Here is a 15,532-nt window from a genome sequence, read left to right on the forward strand (position 1 = left end):
ATCATGGGTGGGTAATTTACTTCGTGCTTTTTTAGTTGGCGCAAAGCATAAGCTACCACACACCCATCTTGCATAAGCACACATCCCAACCCGTCTTCGAGGCATCACAATACACATCAAAGGGTCGGTCAATATCTAGCTGGGCCAACACTGGAGCAGTGGTCAGAAATGTTTTTAGAGCTTGGAAGGCTTCTTCACAGGCTGGGCTCTAGTCAAACTTGGCTTCTTTTTGGAGCAGCTTAGTCATTGGCTGAGCTATCTTGGAGAAATCCAGTAAAACATCGATAGTACCCAGCTAGACCAAGGAACTGATGAATCTGATGCATAGACTTGGGAGACTTCTAATTCAGCACATCCTACACCTTGCTGGGATCTATAGAAATGCCGTCAGGTGTCAACACATGCCCCCAAAACTGCACTCGATCTAACCAGAATTCACACTTGCTGAATTTAGCATACAACCCTCAATCGAGTCAGCACAATCCGAAGGTGTTGGGCATGCTCTTCATCATTCTTGGAATAGATTAGGATATCATCAATGAACACCACAACAAACTTGTCTAGCTCTGGCATAAAGACCGAATTCATTAGGTACATGAAGAATGCTGGAGCATTGGTGAGACTAAAAGACATTACTAGATACTCATACAACCCATACCTAGTACAAAAAGCTATCTTTGGTATATCATGTGGTCTGATCTTGATCTGATGATAGCCTGAATGAAGGACAATCTTGGAGAACACCTTGGCACTAGCAAGCTGATCAAACAAAGTATCTATGCAGTGCAAAGGATACTTGTTCTTAATTATTACCGCATTAAGAGGGCGGTAATCCACACACATCCGCAGAGTACCATCCTTCTTCACAAAAATGGCTGGACAACCCCATGGTGAAGAGCTAGGATGGATGAAGCCTTTTTCCAACAATTCTTCCAAATGTTTCTTTATTTTAGCCAACTCCTTTGGAGCCATGCGGTATGGGCGTCGGGAGATAGGAGCAGTACCAGGCTCTAGCTCAATGGAGAATTCCACCTCTCTGTCTGGTGGCAACCCAGGTAGATCTTCAAGAAAAACATCTAGGAACTCATGTACTATCAGAATAGAGGCAAGATCAGGAGAGGCTTCAGCATGAGCAGCAACAGGTAAGACTAGATCTGAGGGTACAAGAAGAGACATCCTATCCTCAGAAGAAGGAAGCCGTAACTCCATAATTCTCTACTATAGATCCAAGACTACCCCATATACCCACAACCAGTTCATTCCAAGAATAGCATCAATGCCTTGCCCAAGCAGCACCATGAACTAGAGATGGTAAGTATGAGTGGCTAATACCAAGCTCAGTGTGTTCGTTCGGGTATTGATGCACATCTACGCACCCAGAGTATGGATTCTATAGGCATATGGTATATCCATAAGAGGTATATTGTGTCGGTCTACAAATCCCATGCTCATGAATGAATGTGATGCACCAAAATCAAATAACACATAAGCTGGATGGGAATCAATGGTGAACATACTAGCCATCCTTGATTCCTACTGCAGTATCTGCTCAGCATCCGTGAAGTTCACCTATCCAGATCGGCTGGCTGGCACTTTCCTCTTGATCACTGTCCGCTTGACTAGCTTGGAGTTAGCCGATGGTTGAGCAGACTAGGCTGGCTAGTTTTGGGGACACCCTCGAGCATAGTGGCCATCCTTGCCACATTTGAAACAAGCGCCCGACTTGTTTCCCTATCCCAGATGAGGTGGGACCTATTGTCCCTGAGGCTGTTGGGGTTGCACCTGCTGAGGGGGTGCACAGTACTATGTGGAAGAAGCCTAAGAAGTATGCTAGGGCTACCGAAATGAATGCCTGCCTAATGATTGATAGGGCACTTGTCAGACAACCTATACTTTCTGAGTATGGGGGTGTCTAGAAGACCCCGTAGCCACTTGCTTTCTCTTCCACTCTGCCTGGGAATCCCGCTGCAAGCCCTCTATGGCGATGGCAGCATTCATCAATGCCCCAAAGGTCTGATAGTTCCTAGTATACAATTTCTCCTGAAGGCTGCAAGAGAGGCCATGATAGAAGTGGTCCCTCTTCTTCTCATCTATGTCCACATGAGTGCCAGCATACTAGGACAAGTGATTGAACTTATTGACGTAGTCCATCACTGTTATACTCCCTTGCTGTAGGTCTAGGAATTAAGTCAGCTTCCTGTTGAGGATATCAGCAAGAATATAGAACTCTCTATGCTGTGGTGAACTCCTGCTAAGTCACCCGGTGATCTAGCTACTGCATGGCATTGAAGGTATCCCACCATGCACTCGTGGACCCCAACAACTGCTGCGCTGCAAAGCGCACCTTCTGTTCATCAGTCACATTGAGCAACATGAACTTCTGCTCCAGAATGTGAAGCTAATGCTCCGCATCTAGGGGCTCAACTAATGGTGTGAACATGGGCGGGTGCATCTTGAGGAAATCCTGGTAAGAGTAGGGTCCCTCAGGACCGCGAGCACCACCCCTGTTCCCACCAATGCCCCCGTGGCCTCCATGGGCGAAGCCAGCGATTGCCTATGCCATCAGCTCCATGGCACAGGTAGACTCATGGCGAGCAGCCATCAGTTTTGCCATCATCTCTGTGGGAGTCATCGATGGTGGCGGTGGCAGTGGTGGAGAAGGAGGAGCCAATAGTGGAGCCTCATGGCTCTCCCTGTTACCATGCTCATTGGTCTGACCACTTTCACCTTAGCCCTCGCCAAGACCATGGCCCGCACTGGCACTGGTGCTCCCACGTCGGGACCTCAAATTCATTTGGAAGAGATAGGAACCAACCACTAAGGACAACCTTCTAGATTAGAACAATGGATGAGAGGAATGACAAGACATCTATTAAAGCATTCTTTTAGTTGTCCTATTAATTTACTAATCCAATTATACGTGTAGGGGGGATTTAGTTTTTAGCAAAATTCTACTATCATGATGCATGCATCGGCCTATACGTTCACTCGAGTCGGAATATAGTGGCATTCGCAAAATTTCGGCACATCACACACTCATTTTCCATATGCTAAGCGATTTCTTACGCAACATAAGTCAGTATACCTATAGAAAACTGATTAGATAAAACCAGTGCCGCTATCCTAGATAGACCATATTGCTGGGGCTTATACTTATTTACATACTTTAGCGCATCCTATTTTTCTCAAAACTTTTGTTGGTCAAATTTTTAAGTTTTGAAAAGAGTGATGAAACTCGTAACCCATTATTGGTTCTGGTACCAACTGTGGTAGAACTGCCTGAAATAACACACTTACGGAGGCGCTCGTGTTCCATCAGACACTAAGCATCCCAAAAGCGGGCTACAGTGGGCAGTATCCATCGGGCACACCCTAAGGGAGAACCCAAAAGATCCACATTTTTCCCCAAGGATCCAATAATGAGAATGAGTTACAATACTTAATACATTTCATACATCTAGAGTTCTTAGAAATTCATTATTACATTGCCAAATGTCAGAGTGCGGAATATTAAATAGCAGAATAAAAATAAACATCTAGCGATAAGGAACAATGATTTGTCTGTGCCCACCAGAAGAATCCTTCACACAATGGTACTTCTCAAACATTACCTACAATAGGGGTAAAGAAACGCTGAGTACACAATGTACTTGCAAGACTTATTCGACTAGTGGGAATAGCTTCCCAACTGCAAGGGATATGCAAAGATTTATGGTTTGCTGGTTTCCTTTTTGCAGAAAGCAATACTAATAGCGAGTCCTTATTGATGTTATTATTAATAGCCATATTAATTTATTACCTAGCCATTCTATGTAAGCACCTGCTCTACTTTCAAGCAAGAGTTGAGCAATTAGTTCCATTTCACCATCTTCCATCTTTCAGTTCTTATTACGATGCTAGAGTTAAGACAAGCCATACTGACTCGGTGGCGATTCACGAATCAATGTCCCTAGCTAGGTACCCCAAAAACACATGCCCCGCTTGTACCCTAGGCACAAGTAGGACCAACCCATCATCCTCCTATCAAGGGGTCTAGGTCCCCATCCAATCTTGGACTCTAAGCCCCCGCTTCTAAGTCCTGGACTTAGTGTGGTGCTCGGGATAATAGATCTGTGACTTGCCTAGCGTCCATTGCAACAACCAGTCCTTAACTGACATGGATAGGGAAAAAAGTGTAACCAAGCTATGCCCTATTGGCCGCAGGACACAACCTCTTACACCCACCAGTACCCAAACCATATCCCTGCCCGATCACCATTTTCCTTTCCACTATTTTATCATGAGTGATCATAATTATCACCTATTGTGAGTAACGGTAGGTTACTCATGCTACCGAAATCCTGAGCATATCAGCTACTCGACCTAAACTAGTAGGACTCATAGATAGATATATTTATGCATGTAGTTTCCATAAAATGCCTATAATGTAAATGCACATCATATATATATATATTCAGTGATCATAAAATATGTGTTATGCACCGGGGCTTGCCTTGGGCAGGCGGTGGGTTAGCAAAGTCAACACCAAAAGGCTCTAGGGCTTCCTCCTGCATGAGGATCTCCTCCTCGTACTCCTCATTGACCTTTTCGTAATCCTGTTTGTCCACGGGCATGAACTCTACCAACTCGTGATCTACATGCATGAAATGATGATGCAACACTTAATAATATGGCAACAGCAACTCTTAAACTAAAAATACATCTATCACGTTACTAAGCTAGTCCTACCGACTAAGGTGCTAAGTTACCTACTATTACCACTAACAAGTACGACACATAACATATATTATCTTAGCAACTAAAGGTATTCTTACTCTCAATACCGATTTACTCTATATATAATAAAACAAGGGTACTAGCTATTCTGTTTATCAACCTACTCTAGTGCTACAAAATTTAAAGTGAGTACATAATAATCTAATGAACCTACTGTAAAAACTTCAGGACTAAATCTATCATCCATTTGCCACAATAATTCCTACAAATATTAATCTATATAATACTAAGCTTTCTAAATTGAATTTATGAACCTATCATTATCATAGCTAACCATAAACTAACTACACCAATAGATCGATAGCATTTTTGTGAACCTAACAAATTTTGTTTTACTATTTTAGGACATCTATAGAATTTCCTATTATTTTTCAAAGTTTGCTCAAAACTAAATTGATTAAACATTTGTTAATTCACTGGAAATTGAAAAACTAAACTTCACCGCACGGCCCACTACTCGTGGCTCGGCCTAGGCTCCCGCAACGTGAGCCGCCAGTGCGGCCCACGCACACGGCGTGCGGACACGACCCACGCAACATGGCCCACGACGGAGCCCACACGGGAGCTGGTTCTTTTGCTAAAGAGTCCTTGTTATCTTTCCTATTCGTGAAGCTCACTCGAATGCTATTTAACTGAGTCACGGTCTTCACATCTAGCACCCTGCTGTTACTCGAATTCATGTTTTCCAAGGTCCCTACCCTGAACTACTAACAGCCGTGGCACCTCCGACCCAAATGGCGGCGAGCACAGACCTCCTCGGCCTCAACCAACACCTCCCTAGCACTCTATGAGTGAAGCACAACCGATCGAGGTCTCACATGCCACAAATGGTGCAGCACGACAGCGTGGCCATGCGCCACGGCGGGGTCTGGCCATGGCAACACCGGCACCGGTGAATGTACCTAGCCCAACACCTCTACAGCTACCCTGTATCCATCTACTGACTACGAGCAACCATATAGAAGTCCTATTTGACTCACTACTGCACCCAATTGCGCTAGCCACAGGAACGACATCAACACCAGTTCACCGGCGGCAGCGAATTCGTACCGGTGACCTAGATATCAACCGGTTCAACCACCTACCCTAGGAGCAAGAGGGCCTCACCAGAGACACATAGGGTAGACAAGACAAAGTCATGGGGCTCGACAAGGTGGTTTGCCATGAGCACGGGATGACTCTGGTTCATGGCAAGTGCGGCAACGTCCTCGGCGACCTGCTGCTCCACCGGTGAAGTCACTGCACGGGCGAGGCAAACCATTCAAGGAGATGCAAAAGCCCTACTCAATTGAGACAAAGGAGCAAGGGGTGACATCCTGGCCGAGCACCCGCCTCGACGGCCATGGCGGACCGCCGTAGGGGAAAAGCTCTGCATTACCTCATTAGAAGATGATGGCTCATCAGAACGACTCCAATCGTGAGCTAACTACCAGAGCTAGTTGGGTGCACGGCTAATTGGACGGAGGTGGACTATGCAAGGCCAATTGGATGGGCGACGGTGTTCGGACTTAAGGTGATCGACGGTGGGGGAAAACTCCAATTGAAACCCCATCACCGTACGGCGGCAACAGTGGCAAGCTCGGTGCGAAGCTGGACTCCCACTCGACCTCTAGACATGCACAATTATGAGAGTAGGTCCAAGCTCTGCGGTTTATCTTAGTGCGACTCGGCCGACGCGATGGCATTGCAGGCGATGTGACGGCGGCTTGGCGTGGCGCAAATTTCTAATTGGGGACGGACGATAGCACAACGGGGAAGACTCCACGGCGCGTACGAGTCCAACACGGTGATGTGCGACCACAACGCCACGACCCGCAAGATGACGGTGCATGGCACGGCGCGCTGTAGAGACTAACACTGGTTCGGGGAGGCAACAACATGGCATGGCGTCAAGCGCGAACATGATGGCGAAGTTAGGCGGGCAGGCCTACGCATGTGCAGCTATGAAGGTCAATGGCAGCAGTGGCCGCGTGGCAGGGACGATCGAAGCGCAGCACGACTGGGTGCATAGCGCGATGCAACGGTGTGCAGCATGGCGCAGGCGGACGTGACGGCGGCAGACCAGCTAGGCTTGCTGGCGCGATGCACGTGCGTGTGTGAACATGCGCAAGAGCGCGACAACGGTGGCCATGGCCAGCAGCATGGAGCCACGCACACGGGCGTGCGTGCGCATGCGCGACGGGCGGTCTAGCATAGCACGCCGAGAGCCAGCTGGGTGACCGCGCCCAAGCGCTGGCATCGTTCAAAACATGACTTGCACACTTTTTAAAGCGGCTCAAAAATCCCACTCAATGATCTAAATGCTAAACCAACTATTTTACGTTCGAGATGGGGTATCAAGCTACTAAAACCAAGCTTAAGACCGTGCCACTGCTTAACCCGATTCCCCTATAAAAATTGTCGAACTTAGCTTCGTTGAACCATTTTCCGATTTACGAAAATCGACTAAGTTTTTGTTCAGATTCGCGTCAACTTCAATTTCCAAGCTACCAACTATGCTATCTAGCGAACCCTGTTCTCGACCGCAAGTATTTCACCACCACCTACGACGTTTGTGCCTCAAACTTTATTAAAGTGTTGGGTATGCGTTCTATAGCATTTTCGTTCAATAAAAATTCATTTAGAACCCTAAGTGATATAACGCGACATGAAACATAACATTCGTTTTGCGTTTCCGATGATCGTTTCGAGTCACATAAATTGATTTACACTCTATAATTCATACACTATCATATAAACATGATGCACATGCAATGTTTTGGCAAAAATGTGCAGTGTAACATCGAGGGTCTTACAGTAATCCTCGGTGATGACTTTATTTCGGTCTTTCAGTTCGGTTGAGGTCAAATGTAAGTGCTCCCCTCTAACCTAAACAAATCATTTGTAATTATTGCCCTTTTCATTGGTTCAATGTTTGACCGTTGATTGTGCTATGCAGGATGGATGGCCATTGTATGATTTTCAGGAGTACATATATGGCCCGAAGTCGCATTAGCCGTCTGAGCTTGATGTGGCCGAGTTTGCGGCTCGGTTAATTGGTTGTCCATGCCATAGTTTATGATACCCTACATGGATGTGTGGGATCAAGGCTCGTAAAAGGGGGTGGTTCAGTTAGATCCTGGTTATGGATACTACTATGGCAATCCATACGATGATTTCTAGGTGAGTTACAGACTTGGCCTAGTTGATAGTGTATAGTTCCATTCTCACCTCTCAATATTACTATGGTTTGATAAATTTCATTTGGAGGGTTAGACATGCAAATGGGAGCATTTCTCTTGTCGAAGCAATTTATTGGAGGAGCCTAAGGTGAGGGCACCTTGTGAGGCTCATAGGAAGAAATGGAAGATAGAGGATACGAAGCATCGAATGAGTCATGTGAGAGCTTAGTATTTTGTGTCCATGGACTTGGACAATCATAACTTGATTTGTGTCCATGGACTTGGACAAATTAAATGTTCTTAGTTAGGTTGCTCAAAGTTATGTTGTGCTATATATGTGGGTTTGTCCTATGAGTACTTGATGTTTTATGTGCCATTATATGTGTATCTTTGAGTTGTCATCAAAACAAACTTGTATGATCATTTTTCTTGACCACCTAGAGTTTTTTTGTAACTTATCACAGATCTGACCCTAATAAACATAACAACATAAGGTCATAAGCTGTCCACATATACATAACACGATGCGCACATGTGATGTCCGAAATCCACATGCAAATATATAGCCAACTGAATTTTGTGAAAGGTGACATGCAACACAAGTCAAATAATAAAAACATTAGTCGAGACCCAGTCCGATCCACAACAAAAAATAAAAATAAAAACAGCAAAATAATACGAGCGATCATGCCACAATGAGATTGGCGTTGTTCACCTAAAACACACGTGCACGCAACGAACAAGGACAATGCGGCTCTCTAGTTAATCACATATTCTATCTGACATGCATGCACGCGCCAGCAGCCTCCTCCCTCTACGCCTTCCTCTCTCGTTGGCCAGGCCTCTTCTCAGCTCCTTTTCGCTCCAACAAGGCCCGTGTTCCCTTTTGACACGAACAAGCCAGTAGGCCCACGCCTGAGGCCTTTCTGCTCCAATAAGGCCCGTGTTCTCTTTTGACACGAATAATGCTAGGCCCACGCCTGAGGCCCAAGAGCAGTGTTGCGATGACAATGCACGACAGCCGCGTCAGCAATCTATAGTACTAAGCACCATTTTTGTGTATATTTATTGTGCTTTGTATACCTATACATAGTACGGTAGATCGTCCAATCTCATGAATGGTTTAATACGCTGTACAGTACTACAGTTCAGTAATCTCTTGCAAGCCAGTACCTACTCCGTCCTGGCTGTGTGCCCACTGCCCAGTGCCCAACGAATAAAAAGTTGTTTTTCAACAGGCAGACTAGTGCATGCATGCAAAGATCCACAGCGCCAAGAACTGGTTTATTTTTTACTTGCAATAAGTGGCGGAGCTCGAACAAAAATTTAGGTGGGTCGCATCGTAGACACAACTTTTTAATGACAACACAAGGACACACATCAACAACTAATCTATGACAAATTTAATTAGCGATTGATGATGGTACCTTTGATTTGAAGATAGTAGTCCGTTAATTCAACAAAGACCAACCGAACAAGAATAAGTGTCCAAATTAAAGACCAAAATCCAACATTCCAAGAGCTAAGAAACCTGTAAATTTGAAGAGAAAATCAGTTAGTGACTTAGTGTGTAATATGTGAATTATAATGCAATAATAAAGTTATGAGAAGACATACCACTACACCACTAGCCTACTATTAAAGAACTAATCGTGTCTAGGTCTTCTTAGTGGCCTAGGCAAGTCAATAGCTCGATTTTTGATGGCTTGAAATGTCTTCCTGATTTCATCTCCATCAAGGCCTCTAAAAATCTCCTCAATGTAATAGAGTATCAAGTCATTAAGCCATTCATCGAACATCCTATTGCGCAAATCTGTCTTGATTATATTCATAGCCAAGAAGGCTCTTTCAACAGTGGCAGTTGCAACAGGTAGAAGCAATGCTAGCTTGATGAGGCGATAGACCAATGTAAAAGTGATGTCTCTTTCACTTTTAACCATCTGAATGGCCAAACTTCCAAAATAATGACAAGCCTTGAATTGTTCAACTCTTCTCATGTGAAGGATGAATGTCTGAAGTTGTTCTCTTATATTAGAGCGATCCAAGTCAGAGAAATCTTCTTCATATATTCCAGTTAATCGAGCAATCATTTCAACACCAAACTTAGAAAAGGAGTTTCTTGGATCAAGACATGAGAAGCAAACGAGTGACTCTGATGATACCACATTGAAGCGATGGTCCATCTCGGTGATAATAGCATCAATAGCAGCCATGAAAGTATCAACCCGGTAATGATGCTCTTGAGTGATTAAGTTACCATCTAGCCTTGATCGACCCCATCTAGGTATCAACACGGCAACGACTCCCAACCTTCATTTCTCAAAGTCATCAACCTTGTTTTCACATCAACAAGCAATGACATGGCCTGAACAATATTTTGATCCTTTCTTTGCAGCAGCTGAGATAGCTCATTAGTAATGCGAAGCACCTTCAACATCAACTTCATATTCAAAACAAAAGAGAAACTCTCCATCTTGCGCACCAAACCACCCGCTCGACTAGTATTACGCTCATCCTCATGAATCATGGACAAGACCTTAACCACAGAATTCCACATTGTCTCAATACGAGCTAAGGTTGTTAAATGAGAACCCCACCTTGTTTCTCTAGCTCTAACTAAATTTGTCCTTTGGTGCTTGCCCTTTCCTGAAAAAATTTGACCACTCTCCAATTTTTCCAAAATTTCTTCTCGATGTTTTGTAATTATCTTATCCTTTCTTTTACAAAATGAACTAGCACTTGTGACAATCAAACTGACATAGTTGAAGAAATCATCAAAGGATGAACAACTAGACGTGACAGAAACAATTACCAATTGCAATTGGTGGGCAAAGCAGTGAATATAGAAAGCATATGGGTCCTCATCATGAATTTGCTTTTGGAGCCTATTGAATTCTCCTCTCATATTTGAGGCTCCATCATATCCTTGTCCCCTAAGCCCTCTTAACATCATCTCTAATGTCGGGGTGAAATCTATCAATTGCTATTCAACATCTAGGATCAGCAATAACATGAAGATTTGCATCAAATTCCCTAATGAGATCAATACCTGCACTTTCTTCTTCATCCTGTGTTTGTGCTTGCTCTGTTTGGGCTTGTGCTTGTTCTGGCCTAACAACAGTTGATTCAACTTGAGAAACTACAACTAGTTCTTGATGTATTTCTTTAGATTCCACAACCACACCAATTTGACTTTCATGGGTACTTGGGTGGGATCCAGAATCAACACTCATACTTGAAAAAAAAGACTTCAAATCAACACATATACAACAGGCAAAATCTCAATTATCACATCTCAAATAAATTGCTAAATGCCTAAATCTCAAATTCACAATTGTACCTCTTGTCACAAGTTTTTTCTTTCCAATTGTAGAAGATGCATAACTGTTGGTGTTGGGGGCGCCTGCTCCTTGTGGCAGAACCACTCGAAATAACACGCTTCTAGAGTCGCTCGTCTTCCACTAGACACTAAGCACCTCGAAAGTGAGCTATATCAGGCAGTTCCGTTGAGCACACCCTAAGGGAGAACTCGAACAATCCACGTTTTTCATCCAGAATCTGATAATGAGAACAAGTTTACAATACTTAGTCCATTTCATACAACAAGAGTTCTCAGAAATACATTATTACAATACTAAGTTCAGAGTGTGGAATTTAAACAACGGAATTGAAATAAACATCGAACAATAAGATATAAGGATCTGTTTATGTCCACCAGAAGAATCCTCCACGCAATAGGCACTCCTCAAGCTGCACCTATGAAAGCTCTAGTTTGGTTTTGGTGAATTGATGAAACCCTAAGTGCTAACCTAGTTTATCAAAGTGATTATGAGATAGGTGGCACATTCCAAGTGGAAAAGCAAATGAAGATCATGACATGATGATGGTGATGCCATGGTAATAATCATGTGCTTGGACTCCGAAAAGAAGAAAGGGAAAAACAAAAAGCTCAAGGCAAAGGTGAAATTTATAGGAGCTTTTTAGTTTAGTGATCGAGACACTTAGCGAGTGTGATCACATTTAGGATCGATAGCCATACTATCAAGAGGCGTGAAACTCGTATCAAAATGTGGTTATCAAAGTGCCACTAGATGCTATAACTCATTACATATGAATTTAGGATCTAGTGGAAAGCTAACACCCTTGAAAATGTTTGTGAAAAAATGCTAACACATGTGCACAAGGTGATACTATTGGTGGTTGGCACATTTGAGCAAGGGTGGAGAAGTTGGTGAATCAAAGGAGTTGTTTTTCACTATCAAACAGTGACCGAACGCTGAGTTTGAAGTGATCAGACTCGGGGTTCCAGTGTCTGGTCAATTATAAAAGAAGGTGGTACTCTCGGCCTGAGACTGGACGTAGGTGACCGAACTCTGGCTGAACACTGTTCAACGTCCAGTCCTACTAATGTGGCGGCACATAGAGAAGAGGGTGAGTGACCGAACGCTGGGCGAGTCTGGTCGAACGTGACCGGACGCGTTCGGTCGTGAAAAACCGTCTCTGGAACCTTATTGGAAACGACCGGACTCCAGCAATGGAGCATTTGGTCACTTTGAGCAGCGCGTCCAGTCGCAACTTAACACATGGCGCGAAGCAGACTAGCCGTTAAGATCGAGCGCTCAACATTTGAAGCTGATGACATGTGGCAATCATTAGACGACCGAAACACAGGGGTCCAACATTCGGTCAACCTGTCCGGCGCATCCGGTCGCCCCGAGTTGGGTTGCAGTGATAGCCTAATGGCTCTATTACATTGGGGGCTCTATTTAAAGGCATGTGGCTGGCTCTAGCTCATACTCTTGGCCATTTGCATTGACATAGCAACCTTGTGAGCTTAGCCAAAGCCCTCCCACTCATCTACATCATTGATTCATCATCTTTGTGAGATTGGGAGAGAATCCAAGTGCATTGCTTGAGTGATTGCATCTAGTGGCACTTGGTGTTCGTGTTTTGCTACGGGATTCACTTGTTACTCTTGGTGGTTGCCACCACCGAGACGGCTTGAAGCAGCGAGGATCATCAAGCGGAGGTTGGTGATTGTCTTCGGCTCCGATCATGGTGATTGTGAGGGGTCTTGTGCCTTACCCGGTGGAGCACCGAAAGGTAACTCTAGTGGATTGTTCGTGTTATTGAGTTACCTCACTTGTGGGTAGGTTCTTGCGGTGTCCAATTGTGTGGACAAGGTTCATGCAACACCTCTTAGCCGCCGAACCACCAAGTGTTGGTCGATACAATGGGGACTAGCGTGCCGGCAAGCACATGAACCTCGGGAGAAAAAATGGTTGTCTCTTGAACTTGAACCTATTGTTGGTAGCTCAATTGTGTGATCTTGGTTTCAAGTGCATATTTGGTATGGATGATGTAGATATCATAAGTGTAGATGACTCTAACTTGATATTCAAAGGATTTTGATATGAGAATCTATACTTGGTTGATTTCAATGCTAGAGAAGCTCAATTGTCAACATGTTTGCTCACTAAGTCTAGCATGTGTTGGTTATGGCATAAAAGGCTTGGTCATGTTGGAATGAAACAATTGAACAAGTTGATCAAGCATGACTTAGTTAGAGGCTTGGAAGATGTCACATTTGAGAAGGATAAGCTATGTAGTGCATGTCAAGCCAGAAAGCAAGTTGGTAACACACATCCTAAGAAGAGCATAATGAGCACATCTAAGGCATTTGAGTTGGTGCACATAGACTTGTTTGGACCAACCACATACACTAGCATTGGTGGAAACAAATACGGATGTGTGATTGTGGATGATTTCACTAGATACACATGGGTGTTCTTTCTTGTTAACAAGAGTGATGTGTTTGCAACCTTCAAGACATTCATCAAGAGAATTCATAATGAGTTTGAAACAACCATCATAAAAGTGATAAGTGATAATGGAAGTGAGTTCAAGAACACAAGAGTGGATGATTTGTGTGATGAGTTTGGAATTAGGCATCAATTTTTGGCCAAGTATACTCCACAATCAAATGGCCCAGTTGAAAGAAAAAATAGAACTTTGATTGACATGGCAAGATCAATGTTGAGTGAGTACAATGTGAGTCATTCATTTTAGGCTAAAGAAATCAACACAGCTTGCTACTATAGCAACTGACTCTATTGTCACCCCATGATGGAGAAGACACCTTATGAGCTATTGAATAGAAGAAAGCCCAATATAGCATACTTTTGGGTTTTTGATTGCAAATGCTATATCTTGAAGAAAGGCACTAGATTGGGCAAGTTTGACAAGAAATGTGATGAAGTATTCCTACTTGGATACTCAATTACTAGCAAAGCATATAGAGTTTGGAATTTGGATAGTGGTACTCTTGAGGAGGTTCATGATGTGGAATTTGATGAAACAAATGGTTTCCAAGAGGAAGATGAGAATCTAGATGATGTGAGAGGCACTCAATTAGTCAATGCAATGAAGAACATGGACATTGGTAATATAAGACCTAGAGATGTGATTGATGTTGAAGATGATAAGAATCAAGTGCTCTCTAACTCAAATTTACAAGCTAGTGGTTCTCAAGATCAAAGTCAAGCAAGTGCTAGTGTTGACAAAGTGCAAGATCAATAACAAGTGGCTAGTTCATCATCTCAACCAAATGATCGATCAAATACAAGCAATCAAGTGCCAGTGCTCCAACCAATCAATGTTGCAAGAGATCATCCTTTGGACTCTATAATTGGTGATATTTCTAGAGGTGTATAAACAAGATCTAAATTGGCATCATTTTGTGAACATTTCTCATTTGTGTCATCCATTGAACCTAAGAAGATAGATGAAGCTTTGAAGGATGTTGATTGGGTCAATGCTATGCATGAAGAACTAAACAACTTCAAGAGAAGTCAAGTATGGGAGTTAGTTGAGAGGCCTGTGGATCATAATGTAATTGGAACCAAGTGGGTCTTTCGGAACAAGCAAGATCAAGATGGGATAGTGATAAGGAACAAAGTAAGATTAGTGGTTCAAGGTTATACTCAAGTTGAAGGTCTTGACTTTAGAGAAACATATGCCCCAGTTGCTAGATTGGAAGCAATTAGAATCTTGCTAGCCTATGCTTGTGCCCACAACATCAAACTCTATCAAATGGATGTCAAGAGTGCATTTCTCAATGGTTACAACAATGAAGAAGTATATGTTGGGCAACCTCCTGGTTTTGAAGATGACAAGAAGCCCGACCATGTGTACAAGTTGAGAAAGGCTTTGTATGGATTGAAACAAGCACCAAGAGCATGGTATGAGAGATTGAGGGATTTCCTACTCTCTAAGGGATTCAAGATGGAAAAGGTTGACACCACTCTCTTCACCAAGAAGCTTGGAAATGACTTGTTTGTATTGTAAATCTATATTGATGATATCATATTTGGGTCAACAAATCAAGATTTTTGTGAGGAGTTTGGCAAGATGATGGCAAGTGAGTTTGAGATGTCCATGATTGGAGAGCTTAGTTACTTCCTTGGTCTTAAAATCAAGCAAATAAAGTATGGCACATTTGTGAGTCAAGGCAAGTACATCAAAGACATGCTCAAGAAGTTTGGAATGGACGATGTTAAAGCTATTAGTACACCAATGTGGACAAATGGAAGCTT

General features: G+C 43.5%; 1 pseudogene; it reads right to left on the reverse strand.

Moving 5' to 3' along the window:
- Positions 1 to 9,583: 9,583 nt before the first annotated feature.
- Positions 9,584 to 10,890, reverse strand: LOC136525753 (uncharacterized; annotated as a pseudogene).
- Positions 10,891 to 15,532: the final 4,642 nt, after the last annotated feature.

The sequence above is a fragment of the Miscanthus floridulus genome, chromosome 19 (genome assembly GCF_019320115.1).
Source record: "Miscanthus floridulus cultivar M001 chromosome 19, ASM1932011v1, whole genome shotgun sequence".
NCBI lineage: Eukaryota > Viridiplantae > Streptophyta > Magnoliopsida > Poales > Poaceae > Miscanthus > Miscanthus floridulus.